General features: G+C 43.7%; 1 protein-coding gene across 6 annotated transcripts in view; it reads left to right on the forward strand.

Moving 5' to 3' along the window:
• The first annotated feature begins 2,939 nt into the window (after positions 1-2,939).
• The window catches only part of add3a (adducin 3 (gamma) a), a 331,245-nt gene continuing 307,389 nt past the window's right edge, over positions 2,940-26,795 (forward strand). For 3 of the 6 annotated variants that reach the window (XM_085994333.1, XM_085994330.1, XM_085994334.1), the window contains exon 1: positions 3,760-3,916. The gene's annotated coding sequence lies outside the window, so the exon portion shown is untranslated. Of the gene's footprint in view, positions 2,997-3,758; positions 3,917-14,763; positions 14,927-26,795 lie in introns of those variants that run through there. The other 3 variants (XM_085994331.1, XM_085994332.1, XM_085994340.1) reach the window with 3 other exon arrangements.

Below are 26,795 nucleotides of genomic sequence, written 5' to 3' on the forward strand. Positions count from 1 at the left end.
AAGGGAATTAGATGTAATATCTCCAAATTTGCAGACGACACAAAGCTGGGTGGACATGTGTGAGGTGAGGAGGATGCCGAGAAACTCCAGGATGATTTGGACAGGTTGGGTGATTGGGCAGAAGCATGGCAGATGCAATATAACGTGGATAAATGTGAGGTTATCCACTTTGGTGGCAAAAACAGGAAGGCAGATTATTATCTGAATGGCAATAGATTGAGAGAAGGGGAAGTGCAACGAGACCTGGGCGTCCTTGTGCACCAGTCGGTGAAGGTAAGTATGCAGGTGCAGCAGGCGGTTAAGAAGGCAAATGGTATGTTGGCCTTCGTAGCGAGAGGGTTTGAGTACAGGAACAAGGATGTCTTGCTGCAGTTGTACAGGGCCTTGGTGAGACCACATCTTGAGTATTGTGTGCAGTTTTGGTCGCCTTATCTGAGGAAGGATGTTCTTGCCATGGAAGGAGTTCAGCGAAGATTCACCAGGCTGATACCTGGGATGGCAGGAATGACGTATGAGGAGAGATTGGGTCGATTGGGCTTGTACTCACTGGAGTTTAGAAGAATGAGAGGGGATCTCATTGAAACTTATAAAATTCTGACAGGACTGGACAGACTAGATGCAGGAAGGATGTTCCCGATGGTCGGGGAGTCCAGAACCAGGGGTCACAGTCTAAGGATAAGGGGTAGGCCATTTAGGACAGAAATTAGGAGGAATTTCTTCACCCAGAGAGTGGTGAACCTGTGGAATTCTCTACCACAGAAGGCAGTAGAGGCCCATTCATTAAATATATTCAAGAAGGAGTTGGATATATTCCTTAAGGCTAAAGGGATCAAGGGGTATGGGGAGAAAGCAGGGACCGGGTACTGAATTTGGATGATCAGCCATGATCGCATTGAATGGCGGAGCAGGCTCGAGGGGCTGAATGGCCTACTCCTGCTCCTATCTTCTATGTTTCTATGTTACCTGACCTCCAAGGGCACCACCATCACCAGGACCCCACCAACATTTTGGGAGTCACCACTGACCAGAAGCTTAACTGGACCAGCCATATCAACACCATCAATGCATGAGCAGGACAGAGGCTGAGTACACTGTGATGAGTGGTTCAGCCCTCAAAACCTCTCCATCGTCTACAAGGCTCAAATCAGGAGTGTGATAGAATACTCAACATTTGCCTAGATGGTTGAAGCTACAACAGTACTCAAGAATCTCAACATCATCCAGGACAGAGCAATCCATTTGATCGGCGTCCCTGCCAATGGACTGAATATCCACTACTTCCACACCATGGCTGCAGTATTTACTATTTACAGAATGCATTGCAGCAGTTCACCAAGCTTACTTCAATAGCACCGCCCAGCCCCGTGAACTCTTCCTCCAAGAAGGGCAAGAGTAGCAAGATCATGGGAACACCTTCAAGTTGCCCAAGTCATACACCATTCTGACTTGGACATATATCACCATTCATTCCACATCACTGGGTCAATATCCTGACACTTCCTACCTAACACCATTGTGAGAGCACCAATAGCATAAGGACTCCGGTAATTCAAAGAGAAGGCTCATTACCGCCTTTTCAGGGTTTGGCCTTACCAGCGTCACCCACATCTAAAGAATTAAAAAAAAATTCTTACTTATTAAAAGACGCTTTTATAGTGGTGCTTATTTCATTCCATTGCAGGAGACCAACATCTGTGCGTTTGATTGAAACATTTACAATGCTAACACCAGCTCCCTTATATTGGTGATAAAATCACAGAAGGAACTTTGCACCAGTATAACAAAGCCGATTTTAGTAGTGTAAATGCAGAGAGCTGTTGCACAGATAATCAGGTCTTTTGCGATCTGAAGTAAACCATAGTTTGCATAGTGTTAAAATAGTTGGGAGTGCAGATGTCTCAGAAATAATCAGCTGGAATTATCATATTTTGTTACGAAATACATTGTACAGGAAAGAAGTGATTGCCTGAGAAAGGGTAGTGTCAATGTTGGAGAGCACTGAATAATGTTTTGACTTCTGGGACGTACTTCAGAATTAAGTAAAACTAAAATGGGAACGTGGGTTTAAAATGAATAGATTAATTTACATACATAGGCTGCATGTTTCAAATCAAAATAAATCTGTTGTAATTTGGGGATGCAATGTATATATGCAAGTTATTTTTTTTTTCCCCAGAGGAGAGGAAATACTCAAATTTGGGGTGCAAGCTATATGCACACCAAAATGGTACTTGCCAACAGCCAAACTTTATTCTAACCACTCCCAATTTTATCCCAGCTAGCTGTCCTGTTTTTTTAAAAAAATTAGTTATGACCTTTTTCCTGGCATTCAACACATGGCTTGAAGTTTCTAGTTCTCTTTGTGTTTTACAGCTGTAGTAGACACCACCCCTCCCCCAATTCACTGCAGAGTTCACTAAATTTCCCCATTGTGCAGTCCCCACCCAGTCCACATTAGGGTCAACAGTGTTGGCAAGTATGTTCATAGCAACACTGAGAAAGTTGCAGCAGTTTTGACTAAGGCTATACTGTAACTATTTATGATTGAATTTCTAAAATATCCTCCGTTTTATTCAAGTTGGGGGGGGGGGGGGAAGAGCTGAAAAATGTTGCATACTGTACTGTGCCTTGAGTCTCCCTCCTCCAAAAACAGATAACACAGCACAAACTTTAAACAATGCAAAATGAGGTTTCTGCAGAGCACATACTAAAGTATATATTTCTTATTTCATTTCACGTCTTGTAATACTGCAGTCTTCCAGCTGTTGACCACATGATAAGTGCTGTTACAGAGTAGTAAAATCTCTGCACCAATTGAAGCTGGTCAATGCTGGAAGGTTTTATCAGCTATTGCACGTACAGTTAAGAAAAACAGATCAGACCATACCAAAAAAAAAACCCACACAGGATCCACGCCTCCTTCTTTCTGTTCCAGCTTCCCAGCAGGATAAGGTAGGGGGGTAAGAATAATCGGAAAATTTAAAAAAAAACCTCTGGTGAGCACTAATTTGATTTTCTTGCAGACATGTGCCTAATTTCTAGTTAAATGCTAACATTTATCGAAAGACTAAAGATTTTATGAGAAGGGGCTTTGGTGTAAACCACAGCTGCTGGGGTGGGAGATCTGTTTCTCTCCCTCAGGTAGCTAGCTCGTGGTTACTCGACCAAGACCCCATGAAATTTAACTCGCCAGGCAATGGTGCAGATTTAAAGACTTTAAAAAATGTAAAATATATTCTGATTTAAGTTTGTCACCCCCGGACTAGTTACCCCGCCCCTTCTTCCACCGCAGGGCTTTTTCAATGAACCCATCCTCAGTGGTCGATTTTAAAAGTCCGGGGGCCAGCTTCGTGCAATGCGATGTGTGTTTTCTTTTTTGTACTTTGCGGGTTAGTAATGATACTCAAAAAAGTAAAATTGGAGGGAGAAAAATGCGCATTTATTAATTAGAAAAATGCACCCGGGGAACCATCCCCGCCCCTTTTAAAATACACTCAAGGCCGAATTTCAGCCAAATGCAATGCATGGTGTAGAGGCTTACCATAAGCTAGGCTTCGTTAACGCTTGTTGTAAATCAATCAAAAAGATAATGTAACCGCCTATTTTACAAAAAACAAAATACCATCCGCGAGGTGAAGAGAGGGGTTTAAAAAAAATTATTATAAATAACCGTTTTTTTTTCAAATTGGGCTCGAGCGTTCGATCTCGCGCGAGGAAACCCTTGGTTACCCGGTCGCGCCAGGGCGGTGGTGCGCAGGCGCAGAGGGCTCGGGGGCCGTGCGGTGCGTCGCGTCGCGTCGGCTTTTCTCGCTGGAGCGGCGGAGCCGAGCCGAGTGTCGGTCCGTGTGTTGAGAGGATTTAATGCCAGACAAAATGCTTTCGGACGCGATGCGGGGGAAAGAAGGACTATAAAAAGGTATCGGTTTCCCCTCCTCCCTCACCTCTATATTTTTGTACATTGGTTTCCCCACCGTCACATATCAGTGTCCGTGCCTGTTTATATTCAAGAACATGCTTTTATACACACGCGCTCTAAAGTGCTGCTAGGAAGGTTTTTCTTTTTAATTCCCTCACCTCACTCTGTGGTTAGGAGCAATCAAATGTTTCTCTCTCTCCTACTCCCTCCCTCCCTCTCATCCATACGATCTTGTCCAAGAGTGTGTTGTATAAATAAGCCTTTCAGTTGTGCAACTAAATGGTGAGTGAGGAGGACGAGTATGTACTGTATGTGGTGCGGGCGCTTGATCACCCCCCCCCCCGGCGTGGCTGCTTCTTTGCCACACACAGCTGCATAATCTGTCCTGCATATTTTTAAATGGTTTTGATGCAGCAGCGAGTTTCAACCGGTTTTTTTAATGAGTAGGTTCTGGCAGTTTTGGTGTCTCCAAATTCTGGTGAGGATTTCGTGGAGTTGTTTTTTTTTCGCGTAGGTTGCACGGATTGTGGTTACTCAGCTTTTTGTTTGTGTGGTTGAGATGGACGAATTTTAATAGCAGATAAGTTGACTGACTTTCATAGCAGACAGTGACTTTAAAAAAAAATGCAACCACTTAATAAACGGTAATCGCAGAGGATCCATTACTAAGATCTGCTTTGTAAATAGACTTTGCGTGAGGCATCAATACAACAAATGGAATCTGGTAAACAGTAACACACGTTTTGTTTTCGAACTTGTATTACAATGTGCTAAATGGTCGTGTTGGGAAAACTTTATGGATTTGACGTGTTGGGCAAACTTTATGGACTTGACGTGTTGCCTTAATAAACAGTAGAATTAGCATTAATTGTTTCACATTTTTAATGTGGGAAATAATTTTCCGTGGGATTTGTTGACATGTGTGTGATAATCTTGCCCATCTGGGAGAAGTCCCCCAGTGGCCTCCAGGCTTGTTTTAATAATCACAATTCACTACTGCTGGTTGCCAATTAATTCTTGGAGCAGTGGCCTTTCTGTATGCAGACTGGATTTGAAAGGTCTTGTCTTATTAACAGTGGCTGAAATTACAGTGAAACTGTTCATCCACACATAGTGTACGTAACTTTCATCACATTGTGCATAGGTTTAGGTACTGAATTAAGGTCATCTAATAAAATGCTGCTTTGGATTTAATTGTTACATTTGTCTGAACAGAGGTGTACTACTGTACAATTTGTGCGGTATGTATTTGTGTTATACTTGGTAGTTTGTATACCTACTGCTGAAACAATTTTCTTTTCAAATGGTTGGATCAGAAGTCTTTTAATTCTCTTAAACCATCAGGTCTTGGATGTGTGTTGTGCATACTTACCAGAAGTCTTGTCTTGGTTGAGTCGGCACATGCAGTTTAGCTGTACTCTGGCATCTTTGAATGGGATTGGCTAGGACACCGGGGATAACTCCCCTGCTCCTCTCTGAAATAGCGTCACAGTATCTTTTATGTCCACCTGAGAGAGCATACGGGGCCTCGGTTTAACGTCTCATTCGAAAGACGGCACCTCCAACTCCTTTCAGTACTGCACTGGAGTGTCAGCCTAGTTTCTGGAGTGGGACTTGAACCCACAACATTCTGACTCCGAGGAAAGGTGCTACCAACTGAGCCATGACTGATTAACAATGACTAGGCTCATGGTGGCATATGCATTCCATACTTAAAATTGTGGGGATGACTATTATCTTTTCACTTGCATTATGCTGTTCACTGTGCCATTGCATAGAACAGCAATTACGTTACTGATTCCAAAAATATGAGTTACAAGACAGCAATTCAAGCTTCTGGTTCTGCTGATGTTTGCAACCTATTTGACCTTCACTTACAGTTTATAAAGCTAACTGAATGAGATTGAACTAGCACATTCATTCATCCTCCTAAAGGAGTATGGTACCCATTATATGATGTGATGTACCTTTACGTTGAGTATTGTAATCTGGTTTATTGCCTTGTTTATTTAGCCTTTGGTATGCTATGTGCCTAGTGTAGAATAGTCTATTTGATTGAGAGTTGAATTTCTGAAGCTGTTATCTGGTGATCTGCTCTGTGCACACCATGTGATGAAACTGTCTCAATTTACCAATTTAGCATATGTCACAATTTGCCAGCTACCTGCTTGCCATCCTTTTGGAAGAAGTCATGTTTCATAGTGATCTGATCGGCCTGTGGGAAACGCATAGTCGGTGCTTTGTGAGACTGGGATTGTGTGCAGTCCCTGTGGTGGTGTAACTGTTCCTGGGACCTGGTACGACATCCTTCAACTGTTTCCAACTTCCAGCACTTGTGTTACGGCCTCTTTCTGATGCACTGACATTAAACTGGTAGACATTTTGGCTCCTAGGAGTTTTGGGAGATTCCTGAGCAAAATAAAAGCTCCTAGTGGCTCAATGGCTGAGTGCATTGCCTGGTTTGATATTAAGCCAGGCAGGTTGGAAAAGTGTCAGATGTGATCCTGATCTTAGCCAGGGCAGCACTGGGGCACTAAATAGGAGTTGGAAATAAAAAGTACATGAGTTTAATTATTATCCAGTAACTGAACTCCTGTGACGTCCAGGTCTGTGTGAATGTCTGGTGAGGAAAGCACCAAGCTTGGCTGAAGTGCCACCTTCCAAGAGGCAGTCGTCTGCTGCTAATGTTCAGGATCGTGCTTGAAGAATAGTCACTTGGGTCACCACACCTCTATGAATTTCTGCCTTGGGAGGAGTGAGAATTTTGTGAGCTGTGGGTGGTGACATTTTTAACGTGGTCTGTGCAAAAGAAAAAACAGCTGGGCGTTGACTGTATAATTGAATCACTGATTTCAGAATATCATAAAATTGATGAGTTTCATTGACATAATTTGAATCATAGCATTGTAACTTGCTGCTGGATTTGACATACATTGAATACAAGATGTTTGAGCTTTGTGGAAAATTTCCATTTTACTATAGTACACCTTGCTTCACTCTTCTCCCTCCAAAACTAGGATGGAATTGGATGGTGCATGGGAATAATATGCTATCTTTTCATCTCTAGGACAAGAATTTTGAACTGAACCTAGATTGATGGGATTGTAAACTTCTCCCCATGGGACATACTAAGGATGTGAAAGGTGCTATATAAATGCAGGTTCTTTGATTTCTCTTTCTTTCTTGCTGTTAAAGGTGCTGCAACACATGAGTTTGAGCAGTTTAATCCAGTTCTCCTTGTATGTTGGCACACAAGGCAAATTGCTTTAATTTGGGATTTTCACTTAAGAATGGCTCACGTGGGAATGTGAAAATTTACATGGACGCAGTGGAGGGTCCTATTCTAACATGGAGGTTAAAGAACATTGTTAGGCTAGAACAGAGGGAAATATGCTCCGTCTGGCTGGTATGCCTACAAAAGGAGTGGGTGATGCAGATTGTGGGTGCCAAAAGTGGAAAATTGTCCAATTAATTTTGAGCACAAAACTGATGAAACAAAAGTGTTAAAATGCCAAGTGATTTTTTTCTCATTAGCACAAGTGAAGGCTATTTTTAGTGCCTTATTTGTTGTTTTTCTCGTGATCCCTAACACATGTATCCATCAAACATTGGTATGTGGTTTAAATCAGGTTTTTGAAGAAGGCAAGTTAAGTAGTTTGAAAGTATGTCAATTCTCCAACTGTAGTACTGATGCAAAGTTGAAATGCGCCATCAGCAATTTGACTCCTTATCAAATTGATGTTGAAAATCCCAGGTTTCACTTCAGGAGCACAAATTTGTTGGCTCAGTGTAACTACACCTTTTCGGTGAGTAGCCTGTACAAAAATACCCTGCACACACTGTTCCCGTTAAGCTGCGCAGCCGTGCATTGGTCTGGAGGTCCCACTCGGCAGCTTTTAAATGGAAAAACCGCACATGCGCGGAAATTTGAATGGGACGCGCAGCCCGTTAAAGGGGCCGCACACCCCAAAAAAAATTAGAGGGAACATTGCCTGCATGTTAATCTGATTTCAATACCCTCCTGTCCACTCATCACTATCCTCTCTCTCTCTCATCCCCTCAATCTCCCCACATCTGAGGCTATCTCGAATTACTTCCTCACCACCCCCATCTCTGTGGCCACCCCCAATCCCACTACTCTCAAGTGGGGAGCACTGCCCCAGCTCTCTACCAAACCCTTACTTTGTAGCCCTCTATGGCATGGCTGCCTATTTGTTGACCAGCTCAGTAACTCCCTTGCATCCAATTCAATGGATACACTTATCATTATTGTGATAATGTACAGGAAACTCTCGTTTAAACGGCACCTAAATAACCGGAAATCTCTATTAACCGGCAAAATTCAGGAATAGTTTCAGGTAAGTTTTACTGTATATTAGTGGCCGTGTAACCGGGGTTCCTGCACCTGTGGCCGTGCAACAGGGGCTCCTGGATCTGTGGCCGTGTAACCGGGGTTCCTGCACCTGTGGCCGTGTAACAGGGACTCCTGGATCTGTGGCCATGTAACCGGGGTTCCTGCACCTGTGGCCATGCAACAGGGACGCCTGGATCTGTGGCCGTGTAACCGGGGTTCCTGCACCTGTGGCCATGCAACAGGGACTCCTGGATCTGTGGCCGTGTAACCGGGGTTCCTGCACCCGTGGCCATGCAACAGGGACGCCTGGATCTGTGGCCGTGTAACCGGGGTTCCTGCACCTGTGGCCATGCAACAGGGACGCCTGGATCTGTGGCCGTGTAACCGGGGTTCCTGCACCTGTGGCCATGCAACAGGGACTCCTGGATCTGTGGCCGTGTAACCGGGGTTCCTGCACCTGTGGCCGTGTAACAGGGACTCCTGGATCTGTGGCCGTGTAACAGGGACTCCTGGATCTGTGGCCGTGTAACCAGTGTGCTGTGTAACGGGGCTCTCGTACCTTGGTAGGTATACCTCTCCGTTATCTGGAATTTTTAATCAACCGGCACCATCCCGGTCCCGTAGGTGCCGGATACCAAAGAGTTTCCTGTAACTTTTTTCTGAATTATGTTTAATTTAAATCCTTAATTTAGACAGCAGAAATTTGTTACTGAGGAAAAACGGCAGATGAAACATTTTCAGAAAACAATATGAGCAACTTTTGGGGAAACAGCTAAGTAGTGCCAGCTAGTGATCAGCACCTACAACTACAAAAATGTGGACATTGGAAGTTATACTGGGGGGGGAAAATTACATGCACGTGTAATATTTTTTTTAGCGATCTAGTTCTGTGGTGTGCATGTAGATATAATCTTTTTAATAACCTATACTATCAATAATAGTCTTGCAGCTACGTCCACTTCCCATCAGCTTTCCCATTATAAATTCCTATGTTCACATTCACATTTCTGCCTAGGTAAATTTGTTACACTGTAATTGCACTCCTGTCAGTGGAAGCTCTACAGTACCCCCAATGCAGTGTACAATTGCAGCATAAGTTTACACAGGTAGTTTCCATTATAAATGTAAACATAGGAATTTATAATGGAAATATAAGGACAGAATCCATGACTTTAAAATGGGGACTGAATTATGTCTTTATACCTTTTTAACCTTCTTGCTTCACCTGGAGAGTACACTTGGTCTTGATTCCCTGTGTCCAATGCCCTGGGAGATGCACACACACACGTGCACCATTCCCTCCCCTCCCCCCCCCCCCCCCCCCCACCCAATCATTGGCTAGGCTTTCCCCTTCCCTATGGAAAACAGTGGCTAATTTGGATAAGATATTGGAGTGCATCTTGTGCCTGTGGCACCACACACCAGGAAAGAGTCAATTACTTTGGAAAAGGTGGAGGAAAAACATTGTTCCAGGAGTTAAAATTAAATGTATTTGGATTAATGGGTTATTTTCAATGCTTAATTCAGAACTGGTTAAGTTATTAAATGATGTATTTGGAATTCCTATTATCTTGCTATGGCGGTCTGTGTATGCACTTGCACTTTTTTTATGACAAGGTAAGTATGGGCTCGGCAGACTGGTTAGCTTATCATTAAGAAAAATCTACTGTCAAATTTATTGCCTCCACTAACCTACCTGGAAATTCAATCTAACACTGATAATCATTGCACAAAATACTGTAGTTGTTCCCAACATTGGTCCTAAATTTGCCGTTCACCAGTTTGAACTTTGTTTCCTGTTCTACCTAAAGGTTTACCAGAAGGAGTACCCTGGATTTACTTTTCTTTAATCACAAGAATCAGCACAGATGAATGAGGCCATTTGCCAGGTTTTGACTTGCCCAACCAAATACCACTACTTTCTCTGTCATCTGCACTGAATTGAGCTGGAATTTAAAGTAGTCTGACTGACGGCTAACATTTTCTTCATGCATGTACAGTGGAAGTCCGCTCTGAGAAAGGCGCACACAGGTTGTTGCACCACCAAACCTGTGGCTAATGAGTGGCTTGAGAACAACCAGGAAAAATGACTTGCATGATCTACTTAAGAGCAAAAGAAGCAGTTGTGTTTTTGTTTTACACCAAGTATTTTCTTGGGTTCAACATCACCAGCTACTCTTGTAAGCGGACCTTGCGTGATCCAGGGGGCACCTTTTTCTACCTATTATCTAGGTAAGAGATAGTAAAAGAGAGCCTCTGTGCACCAGCTATTGGAATGTATAGCATCCTACCACGTGATTTTTCTCTCTAAAAGCAGATTGAATATGTATTCTGAGACTCGGGCTTTGAGCCAACAACTGTTTCTACTTAAATAAGACAATAAATGGTATAAAACAAAGAATTATATATGTCTCTACTCTCCTCAAACTATAAAGCAATAAAGACACCATTAATTTTCTCTCTCAAATGTACTTTAAATAGAAGTGTTCTTGTGGCTTCAATTGACCTAGCTCAGCTTAAAACATGCAGCCCTTTGAAAGAAAGAAAGACTTGCATTTATATAGCGCCTTTCACAACAACCGGACATCCCAAAGTGCTTTACAGCCAATAAAGTACTTTTTGAAGTGTGGTCACTGTTGTAATGTAGGAAATCGACAGCCGATTTGTGCTCCGCAAGCTTCCACAAACAGCAATGTGAGAATGACCAGATAATCTGTTTTTTGTTATGTTTGACTGCAACTCTTGTTTCAGTCTTGCACCAACAGTCAACAACAGCGACAGTAGACTGTTCAATAAGAAGCCCAATAACCTGTAATAGGAGACACCTGACCACCGAGCTGGCCGGCAGAGGATTGTAGCCAATACATGACCCTTTACCATTCACAAAGATCTGTTCAGCAAATCCACCACCCGAGGGTGGGCCTGTTTGTTTGAATTGTGCCAAGGCAGCTTGGGACTATCTCTGCATGTGTGCTTTGCCCACAGAAATATGATCCAGAATTGGAATAAAATTCATTAGACAACTGCATCTCATGCTTACCTTCGATCAACAGGTGTCCCATCAATATTGAATGGAAAGCCAGTATTTAACTAGTGCCAGGATGTTGTTGTAATTAATTACCATGGTCATCACAGTCGAACAGTTGGCACCTGCAACAAATCCATTGTGCTTGCTTTAGAAACTTGCATCTTGCAGGTGAAGTCCTTTGTCAATCTGTCTGGTCTTAGCTGATCGAAATGTTCTGCGTGACCTTGGGTGTGAACCGTTTGCTGTTTCGAACAATACAAAATATAAGTTAAAAATCCAACCCCGACAAAAATCCATTTTTGCCATAGAAGCCATGGCGGCTGAATGCCTGAAAAGTTTCATTGGCTATATACTTTGTTGCAGAAGGAAATTTGCCCATATTTATCCAAATTTATGAAAGAATTTTAGCATTCCATTGCTCGGTAAGATCATCCCAGTTAGACCTCCTAATACTAATGCTATATTGTGAAAACTGATTGAGTGCTATGTGGAACAAGTTTCTGTGATCTGTGGTTCATCAAGTGAAACTTTGTCTTCTAAGTTGAAAGGCACATTGAATGGCGTATGATTTAACAAAAAATAGGTCTAAGCTCCGAACAAAACAAAAGGATCTCTATCACAAGCAAACTAAGTGTATTTGAGAGATAGAAAAGAAAGAAAAACTTGCATTTATGCAGTGCCTTTCACAACCTCTGGATGTCCTAAAGCGCTTTACAGCCAATGAAGTACTTTTTGAAGTGCAGTCACTGTTGAGCTCATTTTACTGAATCTAAAGCATTTTATACCTTCCCTTAGCTGAAGCCATATGCCTAGAGAATGTTGGCATGCATGGTCAGTTAGGAAATGACTGGTGCTAATATGACTTTGTTTTTTTAAATAAGGGGAGTAGTTATGCAAACTCTAAAAATTACATTAGTTACTGAGAATAGAGAGAGGTGCTGCAGTGAGAAGAAGGCTTCCAGATTCGGTTTGTTAAGCAATAAGTTTGTCTTTGTTTCTTCGAAGTATAATACAGGAAACTTTGTGATATCCGGCACCGACGGGACCGGCGTGTTGCCGATCTATCAAAACTGCCGGACATACAAAGTTAATGTTGAAGCATACGGAGGTTTTCATCTCCGTATCTGACAACAAACACTGTTGCTTAGCAACAGTTTCTAAAGAGTCGGCTGCAGCTGCAAGCGTCTCTAGCTGAAGCTGTTGCTATAGCTACAGACCTTGCAGTGCCTGACTGGGGGGAAAAAAAAGAACGAGGACTAAAAAATCTTATAGAAAACGGCTCCTGATTTTTGCCGTTAGATCGAGTATTCCGGACATACAACCTCCGGATAAACTAAAGTTTCCTGTACTGGACTTAAATTACTGGAAGATACTGTATTGTTGAATTCTTGAAGAAATGTTGCATATTCTATATACAAAGGTAAATAGTCTGCAAAGCTGACACTGGTAAAGAGGTTTACCTTGATTGAAAGAAGCAGTTATTTAAACAGATATCAAAGCATAGTTTTTAAAATAATTTTTAATAATCACTGAACCCTGTCCAGCACTATAAAGTGCTGCCTTCTGTTTGTTTTTGCTCCTCAAGTGCAATTGCTACTTTTTGAGTTAAAACTTGAGACAACAACCAACTTGGAATTCATTACAAAATCCAAGAGTGGCTACACAATTTAGATTCCAATGTAATATTCTGCATTGTGTTAATATAATTGCTAATGCTATTGGTAATTGTATGGATTGAAGGGTTGATAAAGCTATACTGTATTGGTTGAGCAATTTTATTTACACAACTTGGAAAGGCAACAATGGTGAGACATACAGATAATGTGCAATAATAATTGCTCCTAAAATTTAGAGGAAGTTTTAGAAGTTAACAGATAATAAATAAGACTTAATGTGTGACACAGTACTTGGCAACACCCAGTATTTTCAGTGCTGTGCACATTTAAGGAATTTAAATCTTTTGCTGGATAAAATCTTGCTTCCCAAGGAATGCCTTAGTAAGTGTAACAATAGACCATTAAAATCTACACAAAGATAGCAACTTTAAGCCTCAGTCTAATTTGTGGTAATGCTTTTTGGGTAGAATGGCCTGATTCTGGCCAGCTTGTAAATGTATAACTTATTAGCAATATTTTGGCTTTCCATTCAAAAGAAATGAAAGCACTTTTGTCATTTACATTGTAAGAGAAGGACACTGGTATACTACACCCTAAATTTGCTCTGGTTAAGTCTATAGAATCTTGGTGATTTTCATGGGTTTTGAATTCAGTTTGGTTCAAATTCTTGTAGATTTTTGGTTATTAGCTTTAGGATTCACTGGTTAAATGCAGTAATTCTACTATTTTTTCCTACTTTTATGTTTGCTGCCTTACTTGCCCTGATGGCTATAAATCTGAGTGGAACTGGTATTTGGTGGAATCCACCTGAGGCGCAATTTCCTGCAGCTAAAATTTAATAAGACTGAAGCCATCATCTTTGGTCCGCACCCAGAAACCCTTGCCACCGATTCCAATTCCATCCCCCTCCCCAGCTGCTGTCTCAGGCTGAACCTGATTGTCCATAATTTCAGCATCCTATTTGACCCTGAGCTCGGATGAGTGCAAGGATCCAGCTTAATGTGAGGGTGCCTTTTCCCCCATGGTTAGTAGCTTGCCAACACCGAGGTTCTCAGGTTTGTGCATGAAGTACAACCATTTGGTTGTGAAACTGGAATTCTACCCCAGTGAGCGATTGCTGTCAGAAGATTGAAGGATGGGAGGTAGCTATGTTAATCAAACAAAGTCAGAGTTTTTGTATTTACAGTAACACCATTTGCATCCTTAATCGGGAAAATGTTGGGAGTCATAAATTCACGACCAGGGTGAAGGCAGTAATTTTATCAGGCGGTTTACTATCAACCTGCATATCGAAACAAACAAAATAGCTCAAAATGCAAAAGTAAATGTGACCTTTTCTGTTTTTAAAAAAAAAAAAAAATAGCATTGGCTGTCTATGACTCTGCCTGTTGTACTCTGGCAAACCTCTCTAGCTATAATGACTATGCAGACTGGCCTGCTTCCACAGCATGGTCAACACTGCTGTATTATGTTTTTAAAAAAAACAATTCTTGTATTTCCCATGTGAACCCCATGGCAGCCAAATGCAGACTGAATTTCGCAACCCTACGATGATGTACTTCACCACTGGAATTGCTGATTTTTTCTTATGCTGCAATCTGGCCTAATTCCTTCCAAACAAATCTGCTTAAGCGGGATATGATGGGGTGGAGTTCATAGTAAAATTCAGTTTTCAAGTATCCGCATGTCTCAGTGGTAGCACACTTCTCTCTGAGACACAAGGTTGTAGGCTCATGCCCCATGCCAGGACCTGGGTTGATACTTGAGTACAATACTGAAGGAGGGCTGCATTGTTGAAGGTGGTAACCTCTAGACCAGATGTTAACCTGAAGCTCCCACCTGTGTTTAGGTCAAAGATCCAAAGACACGTTTTGGCGGAGCAGAGTTCTCTTGGTGTTTTCGCCAACATTCATCCCTCAATCAATATGACCAGCACAAATTAAGTGGGCATTCATCTCATGGCTGGTTGTGGGATCTTCCTGTGTGAAAATTGACTCATTTATTTACTAAAGGTGAGTACACTTCAAAAGCAATTCATTGGTTCTGAAGCACGTTGGAACCTCCCGAGGACATAAAAAGCACTGTATAAATGCAAATTTATTCATTTTTTTCAAGGTTGCCAAATGTCAATTTTTATGGCATCAAAGGAAAACCTACACTCAAGAATGAGAAAGCTGGAGAGATGTATGCTTTTGTATTCATTCAAAAGAAAGTATCCTTCTGTTCGTCTTGTATGATATCATTGGTCTATGCTAATTGCATGACCACTAAATATCAACTGTGGTTCTGTGTACTCTCTCATTATTTGTTAATGCTTTTGAAAATGTTTGGTGTTGCGAGCTTTTTTGTTGTGTTTCAGTGAAGGAGCCATCTGGACAGGACCTGGATTGGGATGGAAATACATTCCACTCCAAGCCCCCTCTTTGCATAATGATGCAATCATACCAATGTATTGAAGTGGCTTAACTCGCTTTGAGATGGACCAGAGAACTCCCAGTACTGGTCACATGTCAGGAGCAATGTTAACTCAAATTATTATTTGTTCTGGGCGGTCCACAAACTCCTGAGTGCGACATTTTTGTCCATGGGAAGTTTACATTTTACTAGAACAACCACCACTGAAAGCATATATATATAATACAAGTAAATAAGGTTGATATTTATTCAACATGACTTACAGTTACATCATGCTTGAAATTTCTTCCGTCTGTCTGTCTCAGTTTTCCAGTGTTAGAAAATTCGGTCAAGGTTGACACCCTCGTTTGCTGCGAGATAGGATTTTATCCTCATCAGATGGTCCAGATGGGTAACTTCCAGTCTGTTGCGAGACTTGGCTTTGATTTGATTCATTAAACTGAAGCCATGCTCGCAATCTGCACTGGAGACTTGAATGGTGCCACAAATATCAACCAATCCAGCCAAGCCTGTAAACTGCTTTTCTTTCAGGTTGTAAGTTACCACGTCGGCAAATGTACTAATTGCCACTGCTTTCAGTTTTTCAGCAACAGTACATTTATAGTCTGTGCACTGCTTGCAGATGTGATCGGCTATTGACCCATTGGTTTGCACTGGTAGATTCAAGACTACTTGGTACTTGTGAATGAGTTTATTTATATTTCCTATGCCGTAATCAAATTTGACAGAAACCAGTGCTTCAATATCGAATGCAGACTATCTTACAGCTCATTCTCCAGAAATCGAGCATCTGTGTGTTCAAGTAGTCTTGTAAGGAAACAAATTGGGGCGCAATTTGCAGTATAAATCATTTCCTGGGTCATTAATTATTTCTTAGCGAGGTTACAAAAGCATCAAAGTAGCATACTCGTACAATTTTTAAAGGTAGCATAAATGATTTTATCTTTGATTGTGCCTTATACCTTGTTTATAATTGCCAGTGGAAGCAGAATCGTGATCTCATTTTCCACTAAGAATGAATTTGTTAGACCATTTGGAATAAACAGACTGTGCACTTTTCAAAGTGACTCGTAAACCTGTATCATATTCATTAGCATGTTAAGTGTTATTTTTATTAAGTGGGGAAACAACATGATGGGTTCTTTATACAGTAAATGCCATAACAAATTTTAATGGTAGCTGTTGTTAACGCAATTCATTTTATGTGTGCAGCAATGTTCCCTATAATTTTTTTCCCACGTGCGGCCCCTTTAAATTTGCTGCGCGGCATCTCTTCCAGTGACAGGAGCTAGTGAGCGGTCTGCGCGGGACCTCGTGATTGGTGTGTGACCCCGCACCTTAGGGGTAACATGGATGTGCGGCCCTCAACAGCTCACCAAAACTTGTTAAGTGGCCCTCCAGCCCAAATAATTGCCCACTCCTGACCACCACAGTTTTTCAGGGGAGGGGGCTAGATAAGGGTGTGAGAAATGGGGAACTTTGCTTTGAGGAGAGTTCTAGTAGTTTCCTTCTCTCTCAGTAAATCACATTAGTATTACTTTGGGGTCAATGTCAGTTTTCAGTTGTGAATGCCATCTTGTATACTGTCTAAATTGATTGGAAGAAATGAAAGTACACTGAGGAGTTCTAGCAAAACTGAGTTCATTGAGAATCGTACAGAAACCCTACAGTGGCTGGAGTTGTACTAGATTCACAGGAAGTTGGTCATGGTTGTTGGAGGCCAATCGTTACAGCCCCTGGACAACATCCAGACTTGGGCTGACAAGTGGGAGTTAATATTCACGCTGCATAAGTGTCATTTCCAACAAGAAAAAGTACAACCACTTTCCTTTAACCTTGAGTGGCACCACCATCGCCAACCCCCTTCACCATCTTGAGGATCACCTCTGACCAGAAGTTTAACTGGACCAGTCACATCAACACTGTAGCAATGGTAGAGTAAAACAAAGGCTTGGTACTCTGAGCTGCTCACCTTCTGACCCCCTCAAAACTTGTCCACCTTCTACAAAGCTCAAGTCAGAAGTGTGATGGAATATTCACCACTTCCCTGGATGGGTGCAGCCACAAGAACACTCGAGAAGCTTGATGTCGTCCAAGACAAAATAGTCCACTTGATCGGTCACCCTGCAGCACTCTAATTTTAGGGCTGCCCGGTGGACCGAGTTAAAATCGGCCCTAGTGGCTTTGAACATGACCTCCTGTACTGCTCCAATATTTCAGTAGGCAGACTGAAAAAACACTTTTATAGATCACTTCTAACTGCAGAAAAAGATTACCTGAATCTTCGCTTCCAGTGCTAAGCCAAGGCCTGCACCTTGCAGTCTCCTATTTTGAAACATGACCATTTTAAAACATGGAGAAACCCATGGGAATTAAAGCCGTGGTATTTTTTTTTAATTCGTTTATGGGATGTGGGCGTCGCTGGCAAGGCCAGCATTTATGGCCCATCCTTAATTGCCCTCGAAGGTGGTGGTGAGCCGCCTTCTTGAACCGCTGCAGCCCGTGTGGTGAGGGAGTTCCAGGATTTTGACCCAGCGACGATGAAGGATCAGCGATATACTTCCAAGTCAGGATGGTGTGTGACTTGGAGGGGAACTTGCAGGTGGTGGTGTTCCCATGCGCCTGCTGCCCTTGTCCTTCTTGGTGGTAGAGGTCGTGGGTTTGGGAGGTGCTGCCGAAGAAGCCTTGGCGAGTTGCTGCAATGCATCTTGTAGATGGTACACACTGCAGCCATGGCACGCCGGTGGTGGAGGGAATGAATGTTTAAGGTTGTAGATGGGGTGCCAATCAAGGGGGCTGCTTTGTCTTGGATGGTGTCGAGCTTCTTGAGTGTTGTTGGAGCTGCACTCACCCAGACAATTGGAGAGTATTCCATCACACTCCTTACTTGTGCCTTGTAGATGGTGGAAAGGCTTTGGGGAGTCGAGAGGTGAGACACTCACTGCAGAATGCCTAGCCTCTGACCTGCTCTTGTTGCCACAGTATTTATGTGGCTGGTCCAATTAAATTTCTGGTCAATGGTGACCCCCCCCCCCCAGGATGTTGATGGTGGGGGATTCGGCGATGGTAATGCCGTTGAATGTCATGGGGAGGTGGTTAGACTCTCGCTTGTTGGAGATAGTCATTGCCTGGCACTTCTGCGAATGTTACCTGCCACTTATCAGCCCAAGCCTGAACGTCGTCCAGGTCTTGTTGCATGCAGGCATGGACTGCTTCATTATCTGAGGAGTTGTGAATGGCGCTGAACACTGTGCAGTCTTCAGCGAACATCCCCATTTCTGACCTTATGTTGGAGGGACGGTCATTGATGAAGCAGCTGAAGATGGTTGGGCCTCGGACACTGCCCTGAGGAACTCCTGCAGCGATGTCCTGGGGCTGTGATGATTGATTGACTTTTAACCACCACAACCATCTTCCTTTGTGCTTGGTATGACTCCAGCCAGTGGACCGTTTTCCCCCCGATTCCCATTGACTTCAGTTTTACTCTGGATCCTTGGGCATCTTGAAGGCGGAAAGAGGGGCATTGAAGTTTAGGCAGGGAATCCCAGAGCCTAGGGCCTAGGCAGCTGCAGGCACAGCCACCAATGGTGGAGCAATGAAAATCGAGAATGTGCAAGAGGCCAGAATTGGAGAAGCGGAGAGATCTGAGGGAGGGGTGGGGGTGGAGTTTACAGATACCCAGAGGGGCAAGGCCATGGAGGGATTTGAGAACGTGAATGAGAATTTTAAAATTGTGGCGTTGCCGTATCGGGAGCCTTTCTAGGTCAGCCCGTACAGGAGTGATGGGTGAACGGGACATGGTGTGAATTCGGATACGAGCAGCAGAGTTTTGGATGAGCTCGAGTTTAGAGGTTGCCAAGTGGGAGGCTGGCCAGTGGAATAGTCGAGTTATGATAGTGTAACAAGTCACTGTCCTATAAACTGGATCTTGTGTTCTGAACACATAACCTCACACGTGCTTCCCCAGTCACCTGGCACGTAGAACTGCTGAACATTCTGGTGCAGTGAAGTAACTGTTCAATCGGAAAGCTGTTTTCATTTGCAGGATACATGTGACTGAACTAGGTAGTAGTTCCAGCTTCCTGTAACATATAAAACAAGAAAGCACACTATGCTATCCTGATTAGTAGACATAATACTTTTCTAAAAATTCTTTTTCGTTAGTCCTTGCTGGAACCTAACCTGCCATATCTTAATTTCCTGCCTTGCCCCAAGCTGTCTCCAATAGCCTTTATTGAAACTGACCTTGAACATGTGTCTCTGTTCTTTGTGAGGCCTCCCAGGACAGGAAATGTTGTCATTTTATTCATAACTCTTTCCTTGATGAAGGGCTGGTCAGTAGAGTTGTCAAATAATCCTGCTACATTTGCCTCCATTATAACAGTCACGCTTCAGTAGTACTGTACTTGGTTGGCTGTAAGGCGCTTAGGGATTTCCTGGGGTCATGAAATGTGCTATACAAATGCACGTTCATTCATTTAGTTCATGACTGATTTCTAATATGTCTTTGGCTTATTCGCTCTGTGTCTAGCAGGTGAGAGCGCTGTTCCTCAGACGTTCCATGTTCAGTGATTCACCAGTAGTCTTCAGTAAAACTGGCTGCTCCTGTCCATCCACAACCACCCCTTGGGATATGGATCTCGGGAAGCCTGTTGTTTAAAGGAGGTGCAAGAAGAGAGACCTGTGGGTGCTTGTGCACAAATCTTTGAAGGTGACAGAACAGGTTAACAAAGCAGTTAATAAAGCATATGGGCCTGTGCTTTATCAATGGAGGCATAAAGTACAAAAGCCAGGAAGTTATGCTAAACCTATATAAAACACGAGTTCGGCCCCAGCTGGAGGATTGTGGCCAAATCTGGACACCACACTTTAGGAAAGACGTGAAGGCTTTGGAGAGGGTACTGAAGAGATTTACAGGAAACTTTTTTTTTATCCGGGACCGGTGTGGTGCCGGTTTATCAAAAAGTCCGGATTACAGAGAGGTATAGTTAAAAGGTACGAGAGCTCCATACACCGCAACAAATCCAGGCTTCCCTGTTGCTTAGCAACATGTGCAGGAACCCCAGCCGCAGACCAAGTGTCCCTGTTGCTTAGCAACATGTGCAGGAACCCCGATTGCACAGCCACAGATCGAGGAACGGCCACTAATATGAAGTAAAACTTACCTGAACCTACTCCTGAATTTTGCTGGTTAACCAAGATTTCCGGTTATTTAGGTGCTGGTAAATCGAGAGTTTCCTGTGCTAGAATGATTCCAGGGATGAGGGATTACAGTTGCGTGGATAGACTGGACAAGCTGGGGTTGTTCTCCTTCGAGCAGAGAAGGCTAAGACTAGATTAGAGGTGTTTAAAATCATAAAGGGTTTAGATAGAGTAAATAAAGAGAAACTGTTTCCAATGGCTGAAGGGTTGATAACCAGAGGGCACAGATTTAAAGTGATTGGCAAAAGAACCAGAGGCAACATGAGGAAAAACTTGTTTACGCAGCGAGTGGTTAGGATTTGGAATTCACTGCCTGATAGGGTAGGGGGATACAGATTCAATAGTGGCCTTCAAAAGGGAATTGGATAAATACTTGAAGGAGACAAAATTGCAGGGATATGGGGAAAGAGTGGGGGAGTGGGACTGACTGGATTGCTGTTCGAAAGAGCCGGCGCAGACTCGATGTCTGTGCTGTACTGTTCTATGATTCTGAATGAGTGGGCTTCATCCTGGTTTGATTGACTCTTGTTTCAGTTTGATTGAATGTGATTGGCAACATTCCACAAACTGGCTAGTCTAGTTTTAAAAGACAAAATTCCTGAAAAGTGGCTGGCAATAAATGCTGCCTTACAAGGATTGCTCGCAACCCACGGGAAAATGTTAAGAACCTTATTTGCATAATTATGATCAGATAATTTCTCATTGTTTGAGCTATCAAGATTTGTATCCTGGAAAATATCTTGAGGCTTAAGCCTTGTATGGCAAATGCTCTGTACACCGCTTCCAGCTCCTCTTTTTAGGCACCTTGTGTGCAGATGGCTTTCAAATCACAGGTGCCATCCATTCAGTGGCACCAAATACCAAAATATAAACACAAACAACAAGAAATCACATTCATGTAATGCCTTTAACATAGTAAAATGTTGCAAGGCTTTTCACGGGACCGAATCAGACAACAATTGACACAACCAAAGAAAGAGATATTGGGGTGAGTGACAAAGTTTGCTCAAAGGGGTAGGTTTAAGCAGCATCTTAAAGGAGGGGAGTCAGAGAGGTGAAGAAGCAGAGTGTTTTAGGGAGGGAATTCCAGACCTTAAGACCTCAATAGTTGAAGGTACAGCCTCCAATAGTAAGGTGAAGGAAGGGAAGGATGCACACACCGCCAGAATTTGAGGAACAGCGAGTTCTCGTGGGGTTGTAAGCAATGTTCCCTGTAATTTTTTTGGGTGCGCAGCCTCTTTAAGGGGCTGCATTGCCCATTCAAACTTCCATGCACGCGGTTTTTCCATTGAGAAACCGGCAAGTGGCCTGCGTGGGAGTTTCAGACAGCAGCGCAGCTAAACTGGAACATTGGTTGTAAACAATGTTCCCTTTAATCTGCGTGGCCACACAGCGCTCTGCAGCTCTTGCGCTGGCTCGCCGGCTTTTAAATAGGAAAAACCGCGCATGCGCGGTATTTTGAATAGGACCTAAAAAATTAAAGGGAACGTTGGTTGTAAGGCTGGAAGAGGTTAGAGATGGGGAGGGTAAGGCCATGGAGGGATTTGAACACTAGAATGAGAATTCTAGTGGACCAGGAGCCAATGTAGATCAGTGAACGAAATAACAACAGAAAACGCTGGAAAAACTCAGCAGGCCAGGGCAGCATCCATGGCGAGAGAAACAGAGTTAATGTTTCGGGTCGATGACCTTTCGTCAGAACGGGAAAAAAGCAGGAAATGGAAAGCCGGTTTAGGGGCTGGGAAAAGGAGGGGATGAAAGAACAAAAGGGAAGGTCAGTGATAGGATAGAAAGCAGGAGAGATTGAGAGACATTAAGAGATATTCAAGGCAAGGGGAGATGGTAATGGGACAGGTTAAGAAACAAAGGATGGCTCTAGATGGGGTGTGAATTGCGCTGGCAGAGTGAAGGACAGCTGCCATGTGGGAGGGAAGAAGAAAAAAAAGAAAATATGTGATAGGGGCCGAGGTTATGATCTGAAATTGTTGAAGAGGCACTGAAAGGGATCAAAAAGAGTGCAGACGGCATGAAGGTTGAGGACCTCCAGAATATCACGGGAGAGGACGAGAACTTACTCCCCCACCTCTTCACTTTATGGCTGAAATCATCAACCATCCCGCTGGCTTTAAAGAAAAGTCGAACAGTACTAATTCCAAAGACCGAGGTGGCAGAGCTACTGAAAGATAGCGGTAGGGATTGCGGATGCATTGGTAATTTTCCAGAACTCCCTGGATTCAGGAAAGGTCCCAGCAGATTGGAAAACTGCTAATGTAATGCCCTTATTTAAAAAGGGAGACAGACAAAAGGCTGGAAACTATAGACCAGTTAGCCTAACATCTGTGGTTGGTAAAATGTTGGAGTCCATTATTAAGGAAGCAGTAACAGGACATTTGGATAAGCATAATTTAATCGGACAGAGTCAGCATGGTTTTGCGAAGGGGAAGTCATGTTTGACAAATTTGCTTGAATTCTTTGAGGACGTAACAAACCGGGTGGATAAAGGGGAACTAGTGGATGTGGTGTATTTGGACTTCCAAAAGGCATTTGACAAGGTGCTACACAAAAGATTACTGCACAAGATAAAAAATCACGGGATTGGGTGGAAGATTGGCTATCTAACAAAAAACAGAGAGTTGGAATAAATGGTTCATTCTCGGGTTGGCAATCGGTAACTAGTGGTGTTCCGCAGGGGTCAGTGCTGGGACCCCAACTCTTTACAATCTATATTAACGATTTGGAGGAAGGGACAGAGTGCAACGTATCCAAGTTTGCCGACTATACAAAGATGGGAGGGAAAGCAGTGAGTGAGGAGGACATAAAAGGACATAGACAGGCTAAGTGAGTGGGCAAAAATTTGGCAGATGGAATATAATGTTGGAAAGTGTGAGGTTATGCACTTTGGCAGAAAAAATCAAAGAGCAAGTTATTATCTAAATGGAAAGAAACTGCAAAGTGCTACAGTACAAAGGGATCTGGGGGTCCTGGTGCATGAAACACAGAAGGTTAGTATGCAGGTACAGCAGGTGATCAGGAAGGCCAATGGAATCTTGGCTTTTATTGCAAGGGGGATGGAGTATAAAAGCAGGGACGTCTTGCTTCAGTTATACAGGGTACTGCTGAGGCCACACCTGGAATACTGTGTGCAGTTTTGGTTTCCATATTTAAGAAAAAATATACTTGCTCTCGAGGCAGTTCAGAGAAGGTTCACTCGGTTGATTCCAGAGATGAGGGGGTTGACTTATGAGGAAAGGTTGAGTAGGTTGGGCCTCTACTCATTGGAATTCAGAAGAATGAGAGGCGATCTTATCGAAACATAGAAGATTGTGAGGGGGCTTGATCGGGTGGATGCGGTGAGGATGTTTCCACTGATGGGTGAGACTAGAACTAGGGGGCATAATCTTAGAATAAGGGGCTGCCCTTTCAAAACTGAGATGAGGAGAAAAGGGTAGTAAATCTATGGAATTTGCTACCTCAGAGAGCTGTGAAAGCTGCGACACTAAAAATTTTTAAAACGGAGATGGACAGTTCCCTAGCTGATAAGGGAATAAGGGGTTACGGGGAGAGGGCAGGGAAGTGGACGTGAGTCTAAGTTCGGATCAGCCATGATCCTATTGAATGGTGGAGCAGGCCCGAGGGGCCGTATGGCCTACTCCTGCTCCTACTTCTTATGTTCTTAACTCTATGTTGAGTCCAAAGGGCTGTAGAGTGCCTAATCGAAAGATGAGGTGCTGTTCCTCGAGCTTACGCTGAGCTTCCATGGAACAATGCAAGAGGCCGAGGACGGTGAGGTCTGAGTGGGAATGGAGCGGAGAATTAAAGTGACAGGCCACCAGGAGCTCGGGGGTACCCCTTATGGACTGAACGGAGGTGTTCCGCAAAGCGGTCTCCCCAATGTAGAGGAGACCACATAGTGAGCAGCGAATACAGTATACTAGATTGCAAGAAGTACAAGTAAATCGCTGTTTCACCTGGAAGGGGTTTTTGGGGCCCTGGACAGTGGGAAGCGGGGAGGTATAAGGGCATGTGTTGCATCTCCTGTGCTTGCACAGGAAGGTGGCGGGGGAAGGGGTGCTGGGGGTGGTAGAGGAGTGGACTAGGGTGTTGTGGAGGGAGCGGTCCCTATGGAATGCTGAAAGGGGAGGTGAGGGGAATATGTGTTTGGTGGTGGGATCACGCTGGAGGTGGCAGAAATGGCGGAGGATGATCCGTTGAATGTGGAGGCTGGTGGGGTGAAAGGTGAGGACATTGGTGATAGGTGAACAGGACTTAGTGCGCATTAGAATACGGGCAGCAGATTTTTGGATGAGGTCATGTTTATGGAGGTTGGATGTTGTTACCTTTAGCTGATATTGGGATGTTTCCATTTTTGGTCCATCTGTAAGTGCCACATATGGTAAAGGTTGGATTGTCTGAGCAACCACGGATGCATTATCCCTTCGAATGGTACTATGGCACACATGTTTTTACTATCTGACTTCAAAGCTCTGGCTTTTAAGTATATAGCTAATCTGTAGTGGATAAATAGCCCACTGGTTACTTGAAATTTGTAAGAATCCAGGGATGAGGGACAATTATGTGGATAGACTGAAGAAGCTGGGGTTGTTCTCCTTAGAGCAGAGAAGGTTGAGAGGAGATTTGATAGAGGTGTTCAAAATCATGGGGGGTCTAGACAGCGTAGATAGAGAGAAACTGTTCCCATTGGCGGAAGGGTCGAGAACCAGAGGACACAGATTTAAGGCGATTGGCAGAAGGTGACATGAGAATTTTTTTTACGCAGCGTGTGGGTTGGATCTGGAATGCATTGCCTGAAAGGGTGGTGGAGGCAGATTCAATCGTGTTTTTCAAAAGGGAATTAGATAAGTACCTGAAGGAAAAAAAATTGCAGGACTACGGGGGAAGTGGGACTAGCTGAAGTGCTCTTGCAGAGAGTTGGCATGGGCTCGAACAGTGGCAAACTCGCATACATTGAGAAAACAATCAAACCATTTTGTCCTGTCAGTGGTCCACAGGTAATGTAAACAAAAGTGAGTTTTTTTGAAGCAGGCGCTTGCATTCTCAACAGGATTTGTATATATTTCTCCCCTTCCTACACACATTCATGCTACCAAAATCCTGGTTATAAATTTTGGTTTCTGCTCCTTTGCGCACACCAAGGACAGACACTTTGTGGTAGGTTGTAACACATCATCTGTATATATTGGAGATACACTTCTTTGGCATCATTCTCCCCTCGTCTGAGGACACTGACTCTTGAGGAATACATTTCCACTGGTGCCAGTAACATCCTCTGTCGCTTTGCTGAAGTAGCCATTTTTCAGGTGAGTCTAGATGATTAATCCTCAACCGAGTATTCTCCTCTACTGTGGTTCACACGGCCCTTGACCGTGTCTGTTCTATCTCCCGCACTTCTGCCCTCACCCCTGCTCCTTCCTCCCGGAACCACGATAGGGTTCCCCTTGTCCTCACCTTTCACCCCACCAGCCTCCACATTCAACGGATCATCCTCTGCCATTTCCGCCACCTCCAGCGTGATCCCACCACAAAACACATCTTCCCCCTCACCCCCCCCCCCTTCAGCATTCCATAGGGACCGCTCCCTCCGCGACACACTGGTCCACTCCTCTACCACCCCCAGCACCCCTTCCCCTTCGCCTAGCACCTTCCCGTGCAAGCGCAGGAGATGCAACACATGCCCTTTTACCTCCTCCCTTCCCACTGTCCAGGGCCCCAAACACCCCTTCCAGGTGAAACAGCACTTTACTTGTACTTCTTGCAATCTAGTATACTGTATTTGCTGCTCACAATGTGGTCTCCTCTACATTGGGGAGACCAAATGCAGATTGGGTGACCGCTTTGCGGAACACCTCTGTTCAGTCCGTAAGGGTGACCCCGAGCTTCCAGTCGCCTGTCACTTTAATTCACCGCCCCACTCACACTCGGACCTCACCGTCCTCGGCCTCTTGCATTGTTCCACTGAAGCTCAACGTAAGCTCGAGGAACAGCACCTCATCTTTCGATTTATGCACTTTACAGCCTTCTGGACTCAACATAGAGTTCAACAATTTCAGATCATAACCGTGGGCTCTATCGTATATATTTTTTTCCACTTTTTTTGTTTTTTTTATCTTCTCTCCCACATGGCAGCTGTCTTTCATTCTGCCAGCGCAATTTACACTTCATCTAGAGCCATCCTTTGTTTCTTAACCTGTCTCCTTACCGTCTCCTTTTGCCTTGAATATCTCTTAATGTCTCTTAACCTCTCCT

Source organism: Somniosus microcephalus, chromosome 8 (assembly GCF_052327205.1).
Source record: "Somniosus microcephalus isolate GS21.2 chromosome 8, FLI_Smic_1.0, whole genome shotgun sequence".
NCBI classification, from domain to species: Eukaryota; Metazoa; Chordata; class Chondrichthyes; order Squaliformes; family Somniosidae; genus Somniosus; species Somniosus microcephalus.